This window comes from Petaurus breviceps, unplaced genomic scaffold, assembly GCF_028583685.1.
Source record: "Petaurus breviceps papuanus isolate PSGF00001 unplaced genomic scaffold, PetGlider_PUasm1.0 186, whole genome shotgun sequence".
Taxonomy (NCBI): domain Eukaryota; kingdom Metazoa; phylum Chordata; class Mammalia; order Diprotodontia; family Petauridae; genus Petaurus; species Petaurus breviceps.
The window spans coordinates 53,437,274-53,461,866 of record NW_027185798.1 but is presented as its reverse complement, the minus strand read 5'-3'; the positions used below and the strand labels follow the sequence as shown (position 1 = coordinate 53,461,866).

General features: G+C 36.6%; 1 long non-coding RNA gene across 1 annotated transcript in view; it reads left to right on the top strand.

The window, feature by feature from the left end:
• Window positions 1–6,221: 6,221 nt before the first annotated feature.
• LOC138162193 (uncharacterized) overlaps window positions 6,222–24,593 on the top strand; it is a 45,460-nt gene continuing 27,088 nt past the window's right edge. The window contains exon 1 of the long non-coding RNA XR_011168572.1: window positions 6,222–6,551. This is a non-coding gene — a long non-coding RNA (uncharacterized lncRNA). The remainder of the gene's footprint in view (window positions 6,552–24,593) is intronic.

The following is a 24,593-nucleotide window of genomic DNA, read 5'->3' as shown; positions in this document are numbered from 1 at the left end:
TTGCATTATTTGAAAAGCAGTTTTCATTATCCCGACCATCCAAATTCTATCTCTATTTTTTATATTTTCATTTTTCTTAATGTAACTAAAGAAAGCCTTTTTATTCTCTGTTTTTCTTAGCAGATAACTCATTCTGTGAGTTATCCTAGATGTCACAAGTCTTAAAAAATGCTACTACACCTTTGTATCCATACCCCATTACTCTCTCTCTCCCTTTGGTCTCCTATGTATATATTTTAAACTGTGCATTTACAAAAATGTCTCTAGACAATTGATAATTGTTACTCTTTACCACTCTTTACAATTATTATTCTTTGTGTCTTCAGAATAACTTTCTTAAGAATTTGGGGGGGTGGAGTCAAGATGCACAGTTGAAGCAGGACCTCCCTGCTGCTCCGTCTTCCACCTTCCCCAATCCATGTAAGGGGACTCTGAACAAACTTTGGAGCTGCAGAACCCACAAACTGACACAGAGAAGCTAACCTCTGACTGAGGACAGCCCGGCAGGCCAGCAGGAATTGGCCAGTGTAGTGCTCTGGGAACTGAGCCCAGCCCCATTCCAAGGCTTTAGCCCCAGGGTGGGCCTGACCAGTCACTGCCCAGAGCAACTCCAGATCAACAGCAGCTGTGGCCTTTTCCAGATTTATCAACACATAGATGCGAAGGACAAAGTGAGAGGTCAGTGCAGTCTGGACTTTGGCACCCAGTAAGTGAGAGTGCATGGCTTTTGCCCCCGGGGCGAGAAGCGGCTGAGACATCTACACAGACAGCCAACACTACATGGCAGCTTCAACTCCTGGCCTGCAGAGTGTAGGGGGACCAAGCACCAGTCGGAGGGGTAATTGCTCTTGCTTTAAACTTCTTGGATCTGCATTGCAGTCTAGGGTGGAGGTCCTGGGGTGTGTGTCCCCCTTGCCAGAGTGTGTGAAGACCTCAGATACGACACCCATCTAATACCTCCTGCAGCTGAGAAAACCCTAGCATTTGGGACGAAAGATCCCCTGTCTGGTGGCAGAGTCCTACTGTGGCAAAAAGCCCAGGGGTCAAGTGACTGAGGGGCAACATGATGAGGCAAAGGAAAAAAAGCAGACAGAAGATTCCAATGTTAGACTCCTATTTTGGGGATAAAAAGGAGCAAAGCACGGAACAGGAGGAAGACAGTGAAGTCAGAACTCCTGCACCCAAAGCTTCAAAGGAAAATACGAGCTGGTTACAGGCCATAGAGGACCTTAAGAAGCAGATAAGAGAAGTGGAAGAAAAATTAGGAAGAGAAATGATAACAATACACGAAAATTACAAAATGAGAGTCAACAGCCTGACTGAGGAAAATACCACCTTAAAAAAATAGACTAACTCAAATGGAAAAAGAGGCTCAAAAAGGCAATGAGGAGAAGAATGTCTTAAAAAGCCAAATTTACCAGATGGAAAAAAATCTCAAAAGCTCCCTGAGGAGAATCCTTGCTTCAGAATTAGATTGGAGGAAATGGAAGCTAATGACTTTATGAGAAATCAAGATGCTGTTAAACAGATCCAAACAAATGAAAGAATAGAAGGCAATATGAAATATCTCATGGGAAAAGCCACTGACCTGGAAAATAGATCCAGGAGAGATAATTTAAAGATTATTGGACTACCTGAAAGCCATGATCAAAGTCAGAACCTAGAAATCATCCTCCAGGAAGTTCTCAAAGAAAACTGCCCTGATGTTTTAGAACCAGAGGGTAAAATAGAGGTTGAAAGAATCCACCAATCACCTCCTGAAAAAGATCCCCAAAAGAAAACCCTTAGGAATATTATAGCCATTTCTGGAATTCCCAGATTAAGGACAGAATATTACAAGCATCCAGGAAGAAACAATTTCAATATTGTGGAAACACAATCAGGATAACCCAGGATCTGGCAGCTTCTACACTGAGGGATAGAAGGGCTTGGAATATGATATTCAGGAGGTGAAAGGAGCTGGGATTAAACCCAAGAATCACCTACCCAGCATGTTTAAGGGGAAAATATGGTCATTCAGTGGAATAGAGGACTTTCCAGCATTCTTAAAGAAAAAAACAGAGTTGAACAGAAAATTTGACATTCATATACAAGAAGCAAGAGAAGCATGAGAAGGTAAACAGGGAAAAGAAATCATAAGGAACTTATCAAAGTTGAACTATTAACATTCCTACATGGAAAAACAATAATTGTAACTTATGAAACTTTTCTCAGTAATTGAAGGGAATAGAAATATACATACATACATATATATATATATATATATAAGGGTAGGTGGGCATATGAATACATATGTGAATATGTGTATATATGTTTAAAGGTATACATAGATAGAGGGCACAGGACCAATTTAACAGGAAGGGATGATACTTAAAAGGTGAAATTAAGAGGTGAGAGAGGAATATAATGAGAGGATATGGGGAGAGACAGAATGGGGTAAACTGTTTCATATGTAAGTGGCAAGGGAAAATGGTTACAATGGAGGAGAAGAATGGGAAGGCAAGAAGGAATGGGTCAACCTTATTCCCATTGAATTTGGCTTGAGGAGGGAATGAAATAAAGACTAAATAGGGTATGTCACCCTCCAGCAGAGTTGGGGGGGGAAAGGGATGAGAGGAGGGATGATGGAATGGAGGGCAGGCTGGGGGGAGGGAAGTTGTAAGCACCCACTTTTGAAAAGGGATGGGATCAATGTAGAGAATAGAACAAGGGGGAGGTGGGATAGGAGGGAGGTAAATATAGTCAATCTTTTACAATATATCTACTATGTTATTGTTTTGCTTTAACCACAAATGTATAACCTATACTGAACTGCTTATGTTTACAGTAAGGGTGGGTGACCAGGGAGGAAGGGAATGAATCTGGAATTCAAAGTTTTAAAATCAAATACTCAAATATATATACTATTATTAATACTATTTTACATGTATTTGGGAAATAAGATATACAGGCACTGGGGCATAGATATCCACTGGAAATTTGAAAGGGGTATGGGAGAAAATATGGGAGAGAGCAGATTGGAGGAGGGAATATATTGTGGGACTTCTTTTTTGGAGTGGTGGGTAGGGAAAAAAACAGGGAGAAAATTTGTAACTCAAAATCTGGCGGAAATGAATGATGTAAATCAGAAGTTAATAAAGCATTTGAAAAATTTTAAAAAAAAGCTTTTGCACCAACAAAACTAATGTACACAAAATTATAAGGAAAACAATAAACTAGAAAAATTTTATATAAGAAAAGAATTTACATATTTTTGCTATTCTTCTTCCCCCAAATCTAGTGTGAATATCAAGCTACTTCTGTTTTGTATTACAAAGTTCTATACAACAATAGTAATTTCCAACAAAAGTCCCCATCACACCCATCCTAAAGTGAGTCCCTGCTCCCCTTGTTGATGAGAATAAGATGCAATCTATTAACAAGTATTTAGTAAGCAATTATAATGTGTCAGGTACTATTCTCACAATTCAATTTTCTCTTTTTTTTCATTTAACTTCTGAAGCTTGAAATTATCATTAAGTTCTACCATAATAATAATAGTCATCCCTAGAAATTTTCAGGGTTTGAGAATGTAAGACCCCCACAAATATGAAAAACCTTGGATAACTCTGGACCCCACCCTAAAACTTTATTTTTAATAATTCTGATCATATTTTTCTAACACACACACATAAAACAAATAAAACAACACACTGAACTCATAAAAAAGTTGCACAGTTTCTTTAGGATAGAGATTAGTATCTGGCGTACTATATAGATGGTATAGCTTCAGCAACTGCTTCACAGATTTCCTTCTCCTATGATAAGCCCAAGATACAATGATCGCTGCAGGAGAAAATCAATTCACTGAGTCTGGATTGTAGAGAAAAAAGAAGAAGCATTTCCAAAGACAATGTGTCACCATGATTCTTTTGCATGCTGAAACTGTCAACAAAATTTACCATTTACCACAAATTTATGTATGTATACTTATAGTTGTTAATGATAACATAGATTAATAATATATAATATTCATGTATTTATTGTGATTAAAGTGGCACAATGTTTTGTTCCACTTTTTAAAAATGTTTTTTTTTTTCATATAGGCATCATCTGTGATTTTCTCCAGTACAACTCAAGTCTGCAAAAATTCCCTTGCCTTGCATTGCCCTGTCCTGCCCTGCCCTGCTCTGTCCTGCCCTGCCTTGCTTTGCCTTGCCTTTCCTGGAACTGCTTTGGGGTACATGCCTGGAAGCCGTTTCTGGGTTAAAGGATCTACAACGAGTTACTTTTCTCCCACAATTCCAAATTGTTTTTCACAATGGTTAGACCAAGTCTTAGTTAATCTAATTGTTTATTAGTATGCCTCACTTCTCACAGTCCCTTAAACAATTCTTTTTTTTTTTTTATTTGTTGCCATATTTGTCAATTTGATGGGTGGGAAGTGAAACCAGAGACCTGTTTTGAACTTGAATTTCTCTAATCATTGATGATTCTTAGCATCTTTTCATAAAGAGATAGTTTGCAATTCTTTTGAACACTTTTCATTTCCTTTGATCATTTGGTGAGCTATTCTGTTTTGAGAGAAATCAGTAAGCAGCATAAATGTGACTGGACTTGTGGTTGCTGCAGTCAATTTTGCCATTTGCTATCCTATGTGAGTAAATTGTTCTAAGACTGTGCAATTGTAAAAATGATACTTTGTGGATCTTGTAAATGACTTTAAAACACTCTTGTAAAATGAAACAAAAATACCCAATAGGAGACAGAATTCCTAGGTACCTTGCTGGGTAGGTAAAGCATTTTAGAAAGTGCACGTATCCCAACAGATAAATGGTCAAAGGATATGAACAGACAGTTTTCAGACAAATAAGCCAAAGCTGGGGAGGTAGAGCCAACTTGGAAAAAAGCCAGGAAGTTCTCAGTTTCTCTTGGAAACGACATTAAATCAAGCCTCTAAATGGATTCTTGAGTGACAGAACCTACAAAAAGAATGAAACCATTTTTGAACTTAAGATAACTTAGAAGGACTTCAGTAAAGATCCATCTCACTTGGTTAAAATGGGAGCAGAGGCCAATGCATATGTGTCCAGACAAGCCAATGGAAGGCTCTTAGCTATAGCACTTATCAGCAACCAATGCCTTAGAAAATTATAACATTAAGAGAATAATAGGGTACTAGTCCTAAATTGGTAAAAACTACCTCTGCAACAATGGGTAGATTAAATAACTTCTGCGAGACTCAATTTCATTTCCTGTAAAATTATTGGTCTAGAGTAGATCATATCAAAGTTCCCTTTCAACACTTTTCCATTCTAATTCTTTTTTTTCTGTTTAAAAAAAAAGACTTCCATTTCTAGGAATGTATATCCCACAAAGAGTTTTCATAAAGCTTGCACTGATTAAACAAATAATAGCTAAACCCTCACTTGAAAGGCAATTTCAAATGGTTATGTTGCCATGCATTTCAGATTATATTTTTAAAATAACTCTGTTTTCTCAAGGGTATCTAATAACCTCTAATACCATCTGACATGAAAGGATTGAACTGAAGGATCCAATTCCCTATCAAAATTTCCTTTTTATTCCACTGTGTAGGAGTTTAGAATGAAAATGTTAATATGTCATTATATTTTTATTTGCATTTTAAGCCTGTAAATATTCTTGTTAATCACAGTGTTGCTTTCTAGCCTTCCTTTGTTGATCTGATTCCATAATTTTTTTTAATACTAATTATTACCCTGGATTTTACCTACAGATTGGAAACATACTGCATGCTTTTGAATAATGAGAAAAAAATCTAGGAGATGCACAAGTCACAATGGGTTGAAAATAAAAGGGGTACATGGAAAAGCCCATGGCAGATGGATTTTTGTCTTTCAAAGATTTTCTTTTTCCTTTGGAGTATTTTTAGCCTACTTTATCTTTTTTTTACTCAATGCAACATTCCAAAGCATACATTAACTCTATATTATTTAATTGTTTGGCATTTTCACAATTTTTTGTTGAATTTTAATTACTACAGCAATTAAAAGGATCCTAGAAAATACATATAATGAGCTAAAGTCATATGCTTTAGTTGTCACCCTGGAGTTTTCAGGCACCTGCCATATGTTCCCTTTAATAATTGCTTCAAGTGCTTTCTGTATGCAGCCTAAGCATTTATTAACTTGTAGAGGCTTGTAAAATGCATTCACTGGTAGCTGAAAAATGTGTGAAGAACGTCACAATGTTTTATTCCTATCTAATTCAATATGGAGCTTTACCTAAACACAAAGTCTGAAGTTGACAGACGTTCAGGAAAGGGAAAAAAAAAATCATAGAATAATGTAGCTCTTTAACCATCCTGGAAATTAAAGAAATATCCATTATTTGTATTGCACACATGTTCAAGATTTCCATCATCTCCTCTCCTTTCCTTATATACTCATCTATCAAGAATGGACCAGCATTTTCTTTATTTTCCATCATCTCACTGAACTATGGTGCAAAGCATCTGTGGAAAGGAAAACTTCCTTTCAAGTGAACTTGCCTCTAACATTGGACTAAGAAAAAGTACCATACTCCTCAAGGTAAGAATTATTCGTGGTTAAAATGCTGCTGTTACATCATTTAATGGGACAGGATCATGTGTAATATAACACGTTACTTAAAATTCTATTTCATCTTAGGTTTTTAATGAATGTGATTGTTAACATTTAAAGTCTGTATGTGCACGTGCATGCACACACACACACATTTTCAGCCTCAAATCACAACAACATCACTGTGTGGTATTTACTACAGGTATGATAATTATCGTCATGATAGCTAGCATTTGCATGGCATTTTGCTGATTGCAAAATATTTTCCAAATATTTGGTCATTCAATCCTTGTAAACAGCCCTTGAAAATAGATGTTATTATTATTCCTGATGAGGAAAATAAGATAAAAAGTGACTTTCCCAGGGTCACATAGCTATGGAACTTCTTAGGGAGGAAGAGAAGATAGGCCTCCCTGACTCCAAATCCCATAATTTATCTAAGATAGGCATCTAAGCAGTACAGAGGATAGAGAATTATCCTTTTTTTTTTTAAGATGAGAAAACTGACCCCGAGACTAACCCATAATTATAAAGCCAGAAAGTGTAAGCAATGTGATTCAAACCTAAATATTTATGATACTAACATGAAGACTCTTTGCACTAAACCATGCTTCTTTAGATAGCTATCTGCCTACTCAAACAGGTCAGGTTTTACATTAGTGATTTTGGAGATAAGCAATTGAGCTGGATTACTTTGTGTAAAGCTTATTGGTTCAAATAGCGAAGTTCCTTATGGATGTGGATAAGACACAGATTATAATGGTTTTCTACTCAATTATACTTGTTGTGTTGTTTTCCTTAAAAAACAAATGGAGTGAAAATTATAGCTTTCAAGCTGGAGGGTATTTCAAAGGTTCTCTAGTGGAATCCCCTTATGTTATAATTGAGGAAATAGAGGCGCACAGAGAGGTTATGAGTGATTTGTGTAAGGTCAGAGAGGCATTAAATTGTCAGAGACAGTATTTGAATCACCCTCTTATGATTCAAGAGCCACTGTGTTACATTTTTTTAATAGCACAAAAGATAGTGATTTGTTGCTAAGTAATACATATTTAAGAATGTACCACTTACAGGAAGATTTAATGAAATTCAACACTAAACACAATGAATTACATTTCCAGATAACTGACTTTCCTAAAGCACTACTTAATGTAATTCCTGTTTTGATTTGGGTAGAACAATATTTTCTGATTTATCAATGATATTTTCACCAAATGTAGACTATCACTAATGTACAAATAATATGCAGAGCTCTGATTCTGATCCTTTGGTTCTCAGGAAGGTTCACAATAAAACCCTGCATGCTGTGTTTGTTTTCTTTTTGATCATTTCTAAATTAGAAAGATCATTAGCAAACTACTCAAAATGTCTCAGAGTAAAAAAAAATCATATTTACTTTTAAAAATTCTCAGCTTCCTCTTTCTGGACCAATGAATAGAGTAGTAGGTATGGAATCAGGAAGACTTGAGTTCAAATTTAATCTCAGTAATTTTCTAGATTTGTCTCTAGACAAGTCACTTAACTTCTGTCTATCTCAGTTTCTGAAACTGTAAAATGAGAATAATAGTATCATCTACTTCCCAGGATTGTTGTAAGGATCAAGTATGATAATATTGATAAATAACTTAACATAGTACCTGGTACATACTAGATGCTTAAGGAGCCTTTTTCTTTTCACCTCCTTTTATGACTCCAAAGGAAAAAAAAAGAGTTTTACTTTTTCTATGTGTCTTCAAGTCAGCAGAATGAAGCTTCCCAAAGAAGTTTTATTTTATTTAGTTTATTTTACACATAAAACCTCACACTCTTGCTCTAAAGATCAAGAAAAAAATTTTCTTTAATTTGGTACCTATTAAGCTTGTCAAATTTGTCTTCATATTTGTTGTTATTTTAGGAAAAGTCTACTAGTTCTCTTATTCTTTCAGTCCTTCATAGTGGAGTAATATTTAGCATGGACCTAGGAATTTTGACTGAGCCAATACAGCAATACTTCTCAAATTCTTTTATCTTTGTCCAAGACTAGATTGCTTGAATTAAAAACAAAACAAAACAAACTCTTTACCAATATAATAACTTGTGTTGTGAGCCATTGGTTATAAGATTAAAGATTTAGAGCTGGAAGGTAACTAATATTTGATTTATACCAATCCCCTCATTTTACTTAAGTGAAAACTGAGATGCAGACAGTTTAAGTTCTCAAAGACGGTAAAAGTATCAGAGCTAGGATCTAGCATTTTTTGTACTGCTCCATGGTTCATTTGATGAAATAAGAATGAAGGATAATATGTGAACTAAGCAAGTGCTCTACAGTTGCCAATAAAGTGTTAAAGACCCAGAAGCCAACCTCTCATTCATTGGATAATTTCTCCATGGGAATTACACACATAAATAAAAATCTTATGCAAGAAATGGTTTTATCTATGCTTGTGAACAGAATAGTAAGGGGATCACAGATCAGTTGAAATTTTGAAATGATGTATTTTAAAATGCATTCCATAGACTATATTATATTGTTGATATTGTTATCATTATTTTAGATGAAGGCACTAATTATGGGCATCTAGGTGGTGGTGGGGATAGAGTGCTGGGCATGGAGTCAAGGAGATTCATCTTCTCAAGTTTAAATCTAGCCTCAGACACTACCTATGTGACCCTGGACAAGTCACATAAAGCTATTTGCTTCAGTTTCTTCATCTGTAGAATAACCTGGAAAAGGAAATAGTAAACTACTTCAGTATCTTTGCCAAGAAAACCCCAAATGGGGTCACAAAAAGTCAGACATGACTGAACAGCAGCTATCTCATTAATTATCACACACAACACACACACACACACAAACACACATCTCACCAAACATGCAATAGGGAGACATGGCTGTGTACATAGACAAGAAATCATTGTTATAATGTCAATAGGAAATAAAGATATAAATTATAGATGAAATTAGGAGATAGAAGAAGAGAAGAAAACTTGTTTCGGCAAAGTATTAGATAGAAATCTCTCTCATATAGCCTTGTCTATATTATGAAAAGATATTATTTAGATAACTAGAGGTCTGAGATCACAAACACCAACAAAATTTCAAAGTGCACCCTAAATTCAAAATTAAATGTAACTGAGAAGTTTTTAATAAAATTAACAAAAATGCAACAATTTTTATTTTTTTTTTAAGTTAATGTATTAAGGATCTGACTTTATTTGAGTTTGGCATCATTGATACAGGTGATAGAATGACTGGGTAGATTTAGAAGGCATTAAATGAGTTTACCCAAAGAGTAGTTAGCTACATAATAAATGATGGGATATGTCCTAGGATAAAGGCCTCTTGTATAGTACCCCAAAGATCTTTCCTTAGCTTTGTGATGTTCACCTTCTTAACAATGATTCTGATTATACAACAGGTGATGTGTTTATCAAATTATGTTTTTGGAAAACAAAAAAGCATATGTCCTCTCAGTAGGGAATAAATTTAATGGAAAGATAAATACAAGGAAAAATACAGAATTGAACGAATTAGTTGAAATACAAGAATTTAAAAAGACACAGCATCTTTTAATAAAAAAAATTTATGGGGATAGTGGAAATATTAAGTGATAGGTTAAAAATGATCCTTATGAGATATAACATATCCAAATATTTGGACTTTCATAGTACAGGGGGAAAAGAACACTAGATTTGGAATTAGAGAATCTGAATTTGAATATCAATTCTATTTCTTACTAGTTTTATCACTATAGACAAGTAAAACAACCTCTCGGGGTCTCTATTTCATCATCTATAAAATGAAGGATTTAGTTTAGATGATGTTTGAGGTTTTTGTTTTCAATTTTGTTTTGGTTTTGCTTTTTTTGTTTTATTTTCTTTTAGATGAAAGTCTTTGCTCCCCACATCCATAATAAAGGAAAATGTAATAAAGATAAATTTAAGTTCTTCTACTTGGATTAAAAAAAATCAATTTCACAATCATGAGATGGTAAAAATAGTAGAGTTACGTAGCAATTCATCTAAAAAGGTATATATATATACATATATATACATATATGTGCATGTGTATGTGTGTATCACATGTATGTATACCTCTCTCATATTTCAATATTGGTGGATGGTGAACTTGATAAGAGAACAGTTTAACACAGCAACCCCCCAAAAACCTATTATTATCTTAGAATTGAGAATGGAGTAGTATCTAGAAAGAGGGAGGTGATGGTATAATATGTGGTTTAGTTCTGTGTATCAAAGTTGAGGGAGGAATTGGAAAAGTTTAGTCTAAAAAAAAAACAGGCATGGAAAAAAGGATTCTTTTCAAGTGTTCTCATTTTATTTTTAATTTTATTGATACCTTTCTTTTTATGCCACAATATTTTTAGATGTATCTTCCAACCCATAACCCTTGTGATAAAGAAAAAAAATTATTTAAGCAAAACCATCCAAGATAGTATCTAGGTCTGATGGTGGTTATTACATTCTGCACCCTCTGTCCCTTACCATTTCATCATTTCAAGCAAAGGAGGGATTTGTATTTTTGTATCTTTTCCCAGGACAAGATTGGGTAACTCAGTGCAACTTTACTTTACTTTGATTTTTATTTTGTAATTATAGTAATTCTGCATATTTCTGGTTCTACCTATTTCACTTTGAGGCAGTTGATATATTCCTCTGTTTCTATGAATCCTTTATTTTGTATTTTTTTTTCATTTCTTATGGAACAATACTTTCACATTGCTCATTTTTTAAAGAACATCACTATTGCATTACATTCACACAGAACAATTTGTTCAATCATTCCCTGTCCCCCCAAATGATAGACACTGAATTTGTTCAGACAATTTGGGATAAGTATTTTCATGACCATTACAATAAAAAATTCTATTATATATAAAGTCTCTTTAGCGTGTATGTTCTATAAGAAATTTCTAGGTCAAAAGATTTTAACAATTTAGTCTCATAATTCCTTTTTTTTCCACCACAGAATGTTTGGATCTATTAACAACTCCAAAGTGGTAGCCTCTTGATCTTCCTACTGGCCTTTCAACATTGGCTATTGTCATTATTTGTCATCTTTGCCAATTTGAAGCATGTATGATGAAACTCAGTTGTTTTACAACTAGAATTCCTCATTATGAATGATTTGGAGAATGTTTCATTTTAATCAGGAGCTTGTAACACTTTTACAAATTACTCATAATTTTAGCTACTCATTTACTTGAGATACATATGTTAGTTTTATAAGGAAATAATTTATATATTTATTATTTTCTTCTTATAATGAAAAAAGGAATGTTTTCCAAGGAGATATTCTATTTTTTTTTCTTATAAAGAAGTCAGGCATTTTGGATAGATCAGTGAGTTTGTTAGATATTCAGTAGTTTCCACTTATAACCCTATGTGCTTTGCAATATCTTCATGGTCGATTTAAGCATTTCCTCTAATAAACAATGTGCTGCTAGTGTCAATTAAATTTCTTCCTTCTTTTGCAAAATTTTTGTATTTATTTTGTGGGGTTAAAGTCAAGAACTCTTGAAAGGATTGGTCTCCAAAAATTACTGTTCCAAATAAGCTAGATAGGAGTTCTAGATGATTTGGGGGTATATATCACAATCTTTATTCCTCTTCAGGCAGATACATAAGTTACCCCTTAGTACACATTTTCTTTTTTTTAAGCAATCAGGGTTAAGTAACTTGCTCAAGGTTACATGACCAGTTATTTCTGGGTGTGGTGCTGAGTACCTGAGCCCAGGATTCCATCCAGGTCATCCCAACACTGGAGCCGGTGCTCTTACTCACTGAGCCACCTGGCTGCACCTAAGCAATTGGGGTTAAGTAACTTGCTCAAGGTTACATGGCCAGGTGTTTCTGGGTGGGTGCTAAGTGTCTGAGCACGGGATTCAACCTGGCCACTCCTAGTACACATTTTCAAAAGAAGATTAAGTGAACATTTGTTCAGGAGTATTATAAAGAGAATTTCTTTTTTTTTTTTTTTGGTCACTTACAATCTGGACTAGATGGCTTTGGGAACCCTTTCAAATTCTCACTCTCTATGGAGAGAACATAGCGTGTAAACAAATGTTTTGAGTAAGAGATGGAAAGTCACTGCACTCTTTCCTATGGTTTAGCCAAGAGTTCATAGTAACTATAATAACAAAGAATATATTTAGTGTATGAAAATTTCAGCCATGATTGAGAAAAAGAAAAAAAACCTAGATACTTTTCATGTGGTTCAATCAGAAATAGAAAGCTAATTCATAGTAGGTATAGAAAGGTGGCACAATGGATAGAGTGCCAGGCATCAGGAAGACTTATCTTTTTGAGTTCAAATCTGTACTCAGACATTAAGACATGATTGAACAACAACAAATTTTGGGGTAGCTAGGTAGCCCAGTGGACTGAACAGAGGCTTGGAGTCATGTAGATCTGAGTTTAAAATCCAACCTCAGACACTTAATGGCTGTTTGACCCTGAGCAAGTTACTTAGCCTAGTTTTCTCATCTGTAAAATGAGCTGGAAAAGGAACAACAAAGATTTTTTTTTGGTGGGGGAAGTGACAGTTATATGATAGATAGAGTGTCAGATCTGGAGTTGGGAAGACACCTCCTTCTGAGTTCAAAATTGATCTCAGGCAGTTATTAATTGTGTGACCTCGGGCAAGTCACTTAACCTTGTTTGCCTCAGTCTCCTCATCTATTAAAAAATGATCTGGAGAAGGAAAGGGCAAATCATTCCAGTATCTTTGCCAAGAAAATCCCAAAAGGAGCATGAAGAATTAGACACAACTGAAAAATGGCAAAACAATAAAAAGGAGTTTTGGGGGGGGGCACATTCACTCTTTTTTTTTCCAGGGCAATTGGGGTTAAATGACTTGCCCAAAGTCACATGGCTAGTAAGTGTGTCAAGTGTCTGAGGCCTGATTTGTCAGGTCCTCCACTGCCCAGCTGCACCAACACATTCACTCTTTACTATATATTTTACTATCATGGGAAATGACACTAGAGGAAGACTAATTACAAATTAATCTAATTAAATTAACACTAATCGTTAGATTTCTAAAACCAAATGACCACATTTTCATATTGATCTCATTTTCTTTTATATTATTTATAATATCTCACAAGAATAATGATTCTGAATTTAAGAAGTCACAAGAAATATTTGATAAAGTGGTTTCATGGGGTACAGGCTCTGGGAAACCCCTTGAACTCTGATTAAATCTTCCCACTTGATGATGAATTTACCTGAGGTCATAAGCCTTTCATTATAGCTAGGCCCAAATCTCTTTCTGTTACTAGCCTAGCCCTCCATCGTCCAGCTGCTTCCCACCCTTGATCCTATCAAAATATCTTTACCCAAATCTGTTACCTTTAAACTACCCTAGCCCTCCATTGTAATCTCTAGGTAGATTTAGGCTATTTCCCACCCTTATTCTCATTACTGGAGTCTGACCTCAGTTCCATCAAAAATCCTGTTTAGACTCCTCCTCTAGACCACCCCTATGCCCTCCCACAATCTTTCTGTATATAAGTTCCATCTTGCCTCCAGGAAGCTGCCGAGAATTATCTAGTACAGATGCACTCAGTATCAGATTATTCTGTCCTCCTTGTCAATAAAAGCATCACAGATACTCAGGCTCCTTACCAGTCTACCCATTATGGAAAATCTTTAATAAAGTTTGCTTTAATTTGGCTGAGAAGATTTGAGTCATTCATTTGGTAGGAGCTGGTGTGTTGGTATTTTGGCATCTTGAGGACCCCTAAACCTTAAACCTCAATATTTTATGGTTCTCTGCACTAGATAATTCTCAGCAACCTCCTGCAAAAAATACTCAAAATCTGAACTAATAGTTTATTAGTTCATTTTTTTTTTGCCCCTAAATGATTCTATACAATTTTGTTGGATAGGTTATTCTTGGTTGTAATCTTAGCAGCCAAGGAGCAGTTAGACATATTGATTATTCCTAAGGCAAAACTATTTCACAATTTTAAAGTAACCAGATCTTTTCCCAACTGGAAATATCCCTCTCCACTTCCCCTGAAAATAAGCAAAGAAGAGATATCCATACAGATATATGAGAGAGTATTAGACATAGAGTCAGGGCTATGCCAATTTAATTTCTTCCACCAAAGTTTTGGATTATAAACTAAGAGTAAAATGGGGCTATAGACATCATAAGAACCAACCCCTTCCTTTTATAGAAACCTAGAGAGAGTGTTAGTTATCCAAGACCCCACAGGTACTAAGCAGCAGAAGCAGCATTGGAATGTTAGTTGTGTGACTTTAAATCCAGTGTTCTCTTTGTTGGATACACTGCTTTCTAGTTAGTCTTTGGCCATGAGCCAACTAAACTCTCTTAATCTCAGTTTTTTCATTTGTAAAATGACAGTTAAAAATATAAACTCTATATCACAGAAATGTTGTGAGGTTCAGATGAGATAATGTACATAAAAATATATTGCAAAATTTAAAAGTTCTTATAAATATCAGTTATTATTATGCATAGAAGTATGCATATTTAAATATGCCCCCTCCCCCATATATGACATCTTCATATTGTGGTACATTTAAAATAATTCTTTTAGCCCAATATCATAAGAGACACTCCGGTTCCCAAGGCTTTGACATCTTTGCTCTTTGCAAACCTTTGCCCAATGTTTTTATTAACTCAATTTAATGGAACCTTTTTTTTATAGTGACCTTAAGAATTTAATAACTTCTCCATGCAAGGACAATACCACCTGCAGGCTCCACTGGGATTAAACTGGGGTACTTCAATATGTCAGCTAGAAGGCATTAAAGAAAAGATTAAGGGAGGGGGAGGGGAAAAATCCATGAACCAAAAGCCATACAAATTAGTTACTTCCTTCAAACAGTGTGGGTAAGTACAGTGAATGTTTAAGATGTCCAAATCCGAAGGGAAGTGGCAGAAACTACCGTGATTTCCAAGGTAAGACGCAACTCCCTTGTAGCTCCATAATGATATTAATCTAGCTTTGATCATGTCAGATATGGGAGCAATCTTCCATCCTGAAGTGCCTCTGCTTCTGACAGACATTCTGCATATCTACCAGATACGATCAATATGTTATTAGTCAACAACCAGACAGAAGCCCATAAATTAATCCTTTTTCTGTCAACCTAGCAGTTTCTACTTTGGTGAAACCTGATCCTCTCAGTATGGATGAGACCTGTCTTAATCCAATTAAGGTAAAATGAACTTTTTTTTCCCCTACAGTGCTTTCCATCTATGTGAAATTAAACCTCTGAAGACTGCAACTCCAAGGAAATAATTTTATGCTTGACCTTTCATGTGCAAGGTTAAAATTGGTATAGATAGACATAGGGAAAGTCAATGAGCTGTCTCTCCTATTTTTGTACTCCTTTAACCTCCTACAAGTAGGAAAAATTCCTCTGAAAACAGATGACTTCCAGCTGACATTGATATATTTATTTGGGTTACATAAAGGACTCTGTCACTTTACCTTTATGTTAAGTCTACATCGTACCTTTGTCTTTTTGAAAGGTAAATTAATAATCAGTGGTGGCAGCACTGTCTGTGGTATTGTAGATTTTGACAAGCAAAGGATGTTAACGGCCTACAATATGCTAAACTAATCATTCCTACTCCGGTAGTTATGGGGTAGGATGACAACACCTGCTTCAAGAACAGGTTCTGTGTAGAAAGCAAGTTGTTCTAAGAAGCAAAACATTGGAAATGTAATCTTTTATTTCTAGGAGATCAATTAAAATAAATTTAGTATAGTTGAGCAAGCCTAGTAATTGCTATGTTCTTCATAAATGTCCTTCCTTCCTTCCTTCCTTCCTTCCTTCCTTCCTTCCTTCCTTCCTCCCTTCCTCCCTTCCTCCCTTCCTCCCTTCCTCCCTTCTTTCCTTCCTTCCTTCCTTCCTTCCTTCCTTCCTTCCTTCTTTCCTACTTTCTCCATCCCTCCCCTTTCTCTCCCTTCTCTATTCTCACCCCTGTCCTCCTTTCTCTTCCTCACCTTTCTATTTTATCCCTTTATTTGTTGCATCTGTTGGAAAAACAAACATACCAAAAACAAAACAAAACAAAAGACCCTCCATTCTCTGTCCCTTTAATAGTGTTGCTTAGAAGTACTATTGCATAAAGTGACTTCCAAGATTACTCATCCAGTAAGGTCAGAGGCAAACCTGGAATCTACTTCACCTCTCTGATACACAATATTGCCTTTCATTTAGTTTAGTGTGGTTCAATATTCAAAAGGAAGAGAGAGACAGAGAGAGGGAGGGAGAATGAGAACAGATTTGAAAGATAAGGTGATAAGGTGACAAGATTTAGGGACAACTCTAAAAAAAAACCCTCTCTCTGTCTTCCTCCCTCACCCTCTCCCTCTCCCTTTTCCTTTTGCTCTCTCTCCTCTTCCATCCCCCTCCCTCACAGTGGAAAGAGCACTGAATTTGGAATAATGTGCCCTGGGTTCTTATTCTGACACTAGCATGTGATCTTGAGCAATTCATTTTACTTTCCAGGACCTCATTTAACTCACCTTTAAAGTACTCAGTGTGCTTGGGCAATTGATGACACAATTTATAAAGCTCTGGATCTAGAGTCAGGAAGACCTAAGTTGAAATCTGATCTTAAATGTGTACTAGGTGTTTGACTGTGAGAAAGTTACTTAACATGTCTTTGTCTCAGTTCCCCAATGTAAAGAAAAAAAAAAACTACAAAAAAAGTGAAATTAGTATGCTTTGACCTCTATTCAGACTCCATCAGTTCTTTCTCTGTATGTGGATAACATTTTTCCATCATGAGTCTTTTGGAATTGATAGATCAGTCATTTTTTTCTGACAAATTATCCTTTTTAATTATTTTGACTTCTTATTTTTTCTTGATGTTTCATGCAGTCCTTAGTTTCCACTTGACCAATTTAATTTTTAAGGAGTTATTTTTCATCAGTGAATTTTTTTTTTTTTACTATTTTACCATTTGTCTAGTTCTACTTTTTAAGATTGTAGTTTCTTCAGTATTTTTTTTTGCCTCTTTTTCATATTCCAGATCTGGCAAGGGGTAGAGAGAGGGAACAGGATAAATTCTTGGTGGCAGGGTGAAAAAGCAAGGGTAGATAAGAAGACATTGACCAGTGTAGAATATCAAGCATGGCTGAACTTGGCAGGATATAGCAGACTATGTGATGTAATTACTAATCAAGAAAGTGTAGGCCCCAGTAAATGAATCTGAGATGAGAAGAATACTGCAGAGAGGACACTGTTATAGTGGGGTGCATGGGTGTTTAGAGAAGAGTAGTAATATGATATGAGGGCTGCTGAGTCCTTTTTAGGACTGTTTTCCACCTTTGGTGTCAACCTGATTCACTAACTCTCATCAGTGGTGACAAAAAGCTATAGCATGCACAGTGGTCATACCCTGGTAAACCATTTAGGCACATGGGCAAAACCAGTTGATGGTAACCGAGGGGTTTCAAACCAATGACTGAATTAGCAGAATGTCTACCCAGGCACATGAAGATTTCCCCCAGTGGAATGGGCAGATGAAAACCATTTATTCCTAAGGCTATGAAGTTGGTTGAAGCAGGCACTATGGAGTGCTTAAAGTTTGGTTAGACATCAAAGGTGCCAAGGTCATTTATTTTATCCACAGTCATTGTAATTTTTCATGACTTTTGTTTTGCCACTGTATTTAGAAGGCTCTGGACGAAAGAGTGAGGTCATCAACTTCATAAGACTTTGCCTCACTTAAATACAATTTATGCATGAATTAAAAGGCATCACCCATACCATTTTAACATTTTTCCCTACCTCAAAGTCCTGTGGTGATAGGAAAGTGATGAAGTAGCAGGTGAGGATACCATGGAAGCTGTAGTAACAACCCTGCACACAATTGGCCAAGGCCATAGGGTTTTCTTCTCACTGGATAGAAGCAGCAGTGGGATTCAGCAGACACCTGGATGCCTGGGAAGCCTTTTTTAGGGACCACACTGTTCAATCCCTGGTATGAGGAAGGGGCTAGAAAAGGTGCCCTGAAAATTGTCTATTTCACCTAACCCAACCCCAGCCTTCTTACCTTGGCAAGTAGATATCTCGCCCTGAAGTTGAAACAAAACAAAAAATGTAGAAAATCATTGGCAAAGATGATTCCACTCATTGTTGGTTCATGGAATGTTCACACACTTATGAACAACACAAAATGCACTGGATCTAGAAGATGAATCGATCTTGTGAGACAACTCAACACGTATCATATTCAAACATTAGTCCTGAGTTGACTGACAAATGAATAGCTTACCTAAATTGGAAAAGGATACATGTTGTTGGGTTTTTTTGTTTTGTTTTGTTTTGTTTTGTGGAGTGGCTGTAGGGAAATGGAGTACCTGGAAGTTGACATAGGTTTCACAATCAAAAGTAATCTAGTTGGGGTGGCCAGGTAGCACAACGAGTAAGAGCACCGGCTCCAGTGTCAGGATGACCTGGAGATTGAATCCCAGGCTCAGACACTTAGCATCCACCCAGAAACACCTGGCCGTGTAACCTTGAGCAAATTAGTTAACCCTAATTGCTTAGGTGCAGCCAGGTGGCTCAGCGAGTAAGAGCACCGGCTCCAGTGTTGGGATGACCTGGAGATTGAATCCCAGGCTCAGACACTCAGCACCACACCCAGAAATAACTGGCCTTGTAACCTTGAGCAAGTTACTTAACCGTGATTGCTTAAAAAAAAAAAAAGAAAGAGTTCATTAAAAAAAAAAAAAGCAATCTAGTTAACTAGATTGTATGTCCCCCAAAAGGAATAAATGACAGACCTATGAGAGCGCAATTGTCACTTGTAAGAAAGTGCTATGCCATCATCATCAGTGAGTGTGCTCCCACCATGATGAACCCTGACGAGGTCAAAGAAAAACTTTATGAAGACCTGACATCGTTATCATCAATGTGCTGAAAGAGAAAAATATTGGTAATTCTGGGTAACTTTAATGCCAGAGTAGGCACAGATTAGCAGATGTGGCAGGGACTCCTTTCTAGGAATGGAGTCAGAAATAGCAATAGTCACTTACTACTGAAGACTTGTGTGTTTCATGACCTCACCACCAACATAGTCTTCCTTTTACTTAAATGCAATTAAAATTTGTGGATGCACCCTCACAGCAAACATTGGAACTTAATAGACTTGTGTCATTGTAAGGAGAAGAGACAGACAGGATGTGTGAATGACAAAGCAATATGTAGTACAAGGTGTTGCCCTGATCATAAACTTATCCTCTTGAAACAAAATATTTGCATTCAGCAAAAGCATTGACTCCAAGACAAGATGACTACCAGATGACTTAATGTCAACAAATTAGAGCACTTTTCCATGCTTGAACAGTTTATTAACTTGGATTAAAAGCTTAGCCAACACACAGGTTGCAACAGTGGAACAGAAAAGGAGTAAGCAACTTCTAGAGATTTGGTGAACAGCATTACATTTACTCATCTGGACCAAAACACTTGCAAACGTTAAGAGTGTTTTGATGAAAGTGATGTGGAAATTCAGAAGCTGCTAAATGATAAACAAGAACTCAATAAGGTTTACCAGCAGAATAGTTTATCCATCTCTAGGAAGGGATCATTTAATTCCATCAAAAGTAAAGTGTAAGTGAAGTGTTGTGAGATGTAGGATTCTTGGCTTAGTAAGAAGGCAAATGAAATTCAATTTTATGCTGATAGTAACAATGCAAAGTATTTTTATGATGCCCTGAAGGTTATTTGTGGAGCAAATAGCTATGATGCATGCATCTCAACTACTCAGCACTGATGGAGCTGATAAGGACATGATCCTGAAGTGATGGCTTGAACACTTCCTTAGTGTTCTCAATAGATCATCCACTAATGATGATGCTATTGACTGTATATGTCAAGTTGAAGTCATCCCCTCTTTAGTCTAACTTTGAATGGAAGAAGAGGTTTTGAATACCATTAGACTCCTCTTTTATGGCAAAGTGCCTGGTGCTGGTTTTGTTCCAGCTGATTTTTACAAGCCAGAGGGGGTCCACTGATCATACAAAAGCTAACAAAAAGGTTGCATGCTTGGTCCCATGATTTTTTAACAAGATGTTTTTAATATTGTCAGATGTCTTCAATGAGGACTCAAATGGCATCAAGGTCACCTCTCTCACTGATGATAAATAATTTAACTTGAAAAGGCTACAAGTTAAGATTAAAATGGAGGGAAAAGTGGTATGTGACTTTTTGTTTGCAGATGATTATACTCTCAATACAGCTTCTGAGCCTGAGATGCAACAGAGTATGGATGGATTCTCTGCCAATTTTGCTAATTTTGGTCCGGCATCACCAAGAAAACAAAGATTATCTACCAAGAATATTCCTTATCAGTCATTAATACTGTTGTATAAATGTACTCATGAGCTCCTTTCATGAGGGATGTTGATATGAGAGGAGGAGGTGTGAACTTTTGGGAATGAGAATCTGGATCTGGGAAAGGGAAGATAATTACTTTCAAAGTAAAAAAAAAAATAGTGGTAAACAAACAGAAGGCTAAAGACCTAAGGGCATTTACCAATTTAGTCTTGCACTATTGTGTCTAAAGAAAGCACATTTGATAATAAAATCTAAAGGTAGAGAGACATCTGGGTGAATACATCAGTCAGGAAGGGAATGAAGAGTTTGGGCAGGCTGAGAGAGAACCAGGCTCAAATCACCTCCCCAATACCCCATTCATTTTTTTTCTATTTAGTATTCTTTTTTAAATTAAATTTTACATTTATTTTTAGTTTACATCATTCATTTCCACAAGATTTTGAATTAAAAATTTTCTCCCTATTTTTCCCCTACCAACCACTCTCAAACAGCTATCTTACTGCATACCCCCTCCCCCAATCTGCTCTCTCCTATATCCTCCCTCATTCCCCCTCTGACTTTCTGGAAGGGCAAGATGGATCTCCATACCCTAGTGCCTGTATATCTTGTTTCCCAGTTGCATGGGAAAAATAATAAGAAGAAGAACAATATTTTTTAATTTTTTTTTAACATTTGACTTTAAAAGTTTGAATTCCAGATTCTTTCCTTTCCTCCCTTGTCACCCACCCTTACTGGGAAGATAGACAATTCAATATATGTTGTACACATGTAGCTACACAAAACATTTCCATAGTGGATATATTGTGAAAAACTGACTATATTTCCCTCCATCCTATCCCACCCTCCACTTGTTCTATTCTCTACTTTGACCCTGTCCCTTTTCAAAAGTGTATGCTTCTAACTACCCTCCCCCCCCAACCCACCTTCCCCTCCATCATTCTCCCTCTCATCCTCTTCCCCTACTCTCCTGTAGGGCAAGATAGCCAACTTAGTGTGTATGTCATTCCCTCCATAAGCCAAATTCAATGAGAATTAGGTTGACACATTCCCTTTTGCCTTTCTGTTCTTCCCCTCCATTGTAACAGTTATCCTTGCCTCTTCGATATGAGATAATTTACCCCATTCTGTCTCTCCCCATCTCTTCTCATTATATTCCTCTCTCAACTCTCAATTTCACCTTTCAAATATCATCCCTTCCTATTCAATAGATCCTGTGCCTTCCATGTATATCTGTACACATATATACACACACTCACATATGCACTCATACACACATATACCCTCCTTTATAGACATATACATATATGCATGTATACATATATATGCATGTATACATATATATATACATATATGCATTTATATTCTCTTCAACTATCCTCATACTGAGAATGTTACAGTTATCATTTTTCCATGTAGTCATTTAAATAGTTTAACTTTGAGAAGTTCCTTATGATTTCTTTTCCCTGTTTTCCTTCTCATGCTTCTCTTGCTTCTTGTATCTGGATGTCAAATTTCCTATTCACCCCTGGTTTTTTTCTATCAAGAATGCCTGAAAGTCCTCTATTCCACAAAATAACCATATTTTCCCCTGAAACATGATACTCAGTTTTGCTGGGTAGGTGCTTCTTGGTTTTAATCCCAGCTTCTTTGATCTCCAGAATATCATATTTTAAACCCTTCAATCCTTCAGTGTGGAAGCTGTCAGATCCTGGGTTATCCTGATTGTGTTTACACAATATTCAAATTGTTTCTTCCTGGCTGCTTGTAATATTTTCTCCTTGATCTGGGAATTCCAGAACCTGGTTATAATATTCCTAGGAGTTTTATTTTTGGAATCTTTTTCAGGAGGTGATTGGTGGATTCTTTCAACCTCTCTTTTGCCCTCTGATTCTAAAACATCAGGGAAATTTTCCTTGAGAATTTCTTCAAGGATGGTTTCTAGGGTCTTTTTTTTATCATGGCTTTCAGGTAGTGCAATAATTTTCACATTATCTCTTCTGCATCTATTTTCCAGGTCAATGGTTTTCCAATGAGATTTTTCACATTGCCCTCTATTTTTCAATTTGTTTGGACATTTTTAATAGTATCTTGATTTCTCATAAAGTCATTAACATCCATTTCCTCAAATCTATTTCTGAAGGAATTATTCTCTTCAGTTAGTTTTTGAAATTCTTTTTCCATCTGGCAAATTTGTCTTTTTAAGGCATTTTTTTCCTCAATGGCTTTTTGGGCCTCTTTTGCCATTTGAGTTAATCTATTTTTTTAAGGGGTTATTTTCTTCAGTCAGTTTGTTGACTCTCTTTTCATGATTTTCTTGCAACATTCTCATTTCTCTTCCCAATTTTTCCTCCACTTCTCTTACTTGATTTTCAAAATCCTTCTTGAGCTCCTCCATGACCTATAACCAATTCATATTTTTCTTGGAAGCTTTTGGTACAGGAGTTCTGACTTCATTGTCTTCCTTCCATTCCATGCTTTGATTCTTTTTGTCCCCAAAAAAGGAGCTTAAAGTTGGATTGCTGTGCTTGCTTTGCCCCCTTTGCTTACCCATGTTGCCATTCAATTACATGACTTTTGACCTCTTTGCTACTCTGCTTCCAGAGGGAAGACCATTGTCCCAAATCACTTAGGTTTTTGCAGCTTCCAGAGCTATTAGGAGGTCGCCATTTCTACAGCCCCCACATGCTCTGGCTCACTTGTCACACACCTCAGGATTACCACCCAAGCCCGAGATCCAGATCCAGGCAGCTTAAAGCAAGAGTGATTACCCTCTGAATGGTTGCTTGACCACCCCTACAATTAGCAGGGCAGGAGCTCTGAAGTAGCCTCATAGAGGTGGCTACACAGCTGCCACACCTCTGCTGCTTCTCACTCCAGGGACAGAGGCCCAACAGTACCTCTGTCCCCCCTAGTTCCAACAGAGTTCTACACTGGCCTTTTACTTTGTCTTTGGCATTTATGGGTTGATATTTCTGGAAACCACCACAGCTCCTGGTGATCCTCTCTCACAAGGTCTGCTCCATCTGCGGCTGGTTGAGGCTGCCCTTTGGCTAAAACTGTGGGCTCATTCAGGGTTGGGCTTGGCTCCCAGAACACTGCGATGGATCCTTCCTGTTCTCCTGCCATGCTGTCTTCATTGGGAGATTTGTCTCTCTCTGTCACTTTGTGGGTTTTGTAGCTCTAAAATATGTTTAGATTCATATTTTATAGGTATTTGATGTGGTTATGGGGGGAGCTCACAGAGTTTTCCTGCTTCTATGCTGTCATCTTGCCTCCAACTCCCTCCCAACCCCAACTCCCTATTCCTTATCTCTTTTGTATGAGTATGGGCTCACATTCATGCTTCAAGCTAACATACATGTATACACTGACTGCTAGACATAGAGTAGAGTTTGGACTCTCTATGTTCCCCATGATGAAGCCCCAAATTCCATGAACTACTTCTTTACCTCTTATCTATTAGTCTTCATGAGAATTGCATATGAAGACATATCCTTACCAACTATGCATATTTCTAATCTGGTGCATCCTGCTAAACAATTTGAGTACTGCTATTACATCTCCACTGCTGCACATCCCCACCTTCCTAGTTTGCTTTTATGTGCTATTTTCACCATCAGAACAAAAGTTTCTTGAGGTCTAGGCCCTTCTTCTTCTTCTTCTTCTTCTTCTTCTTCTTCTTCTTCTTCTTCT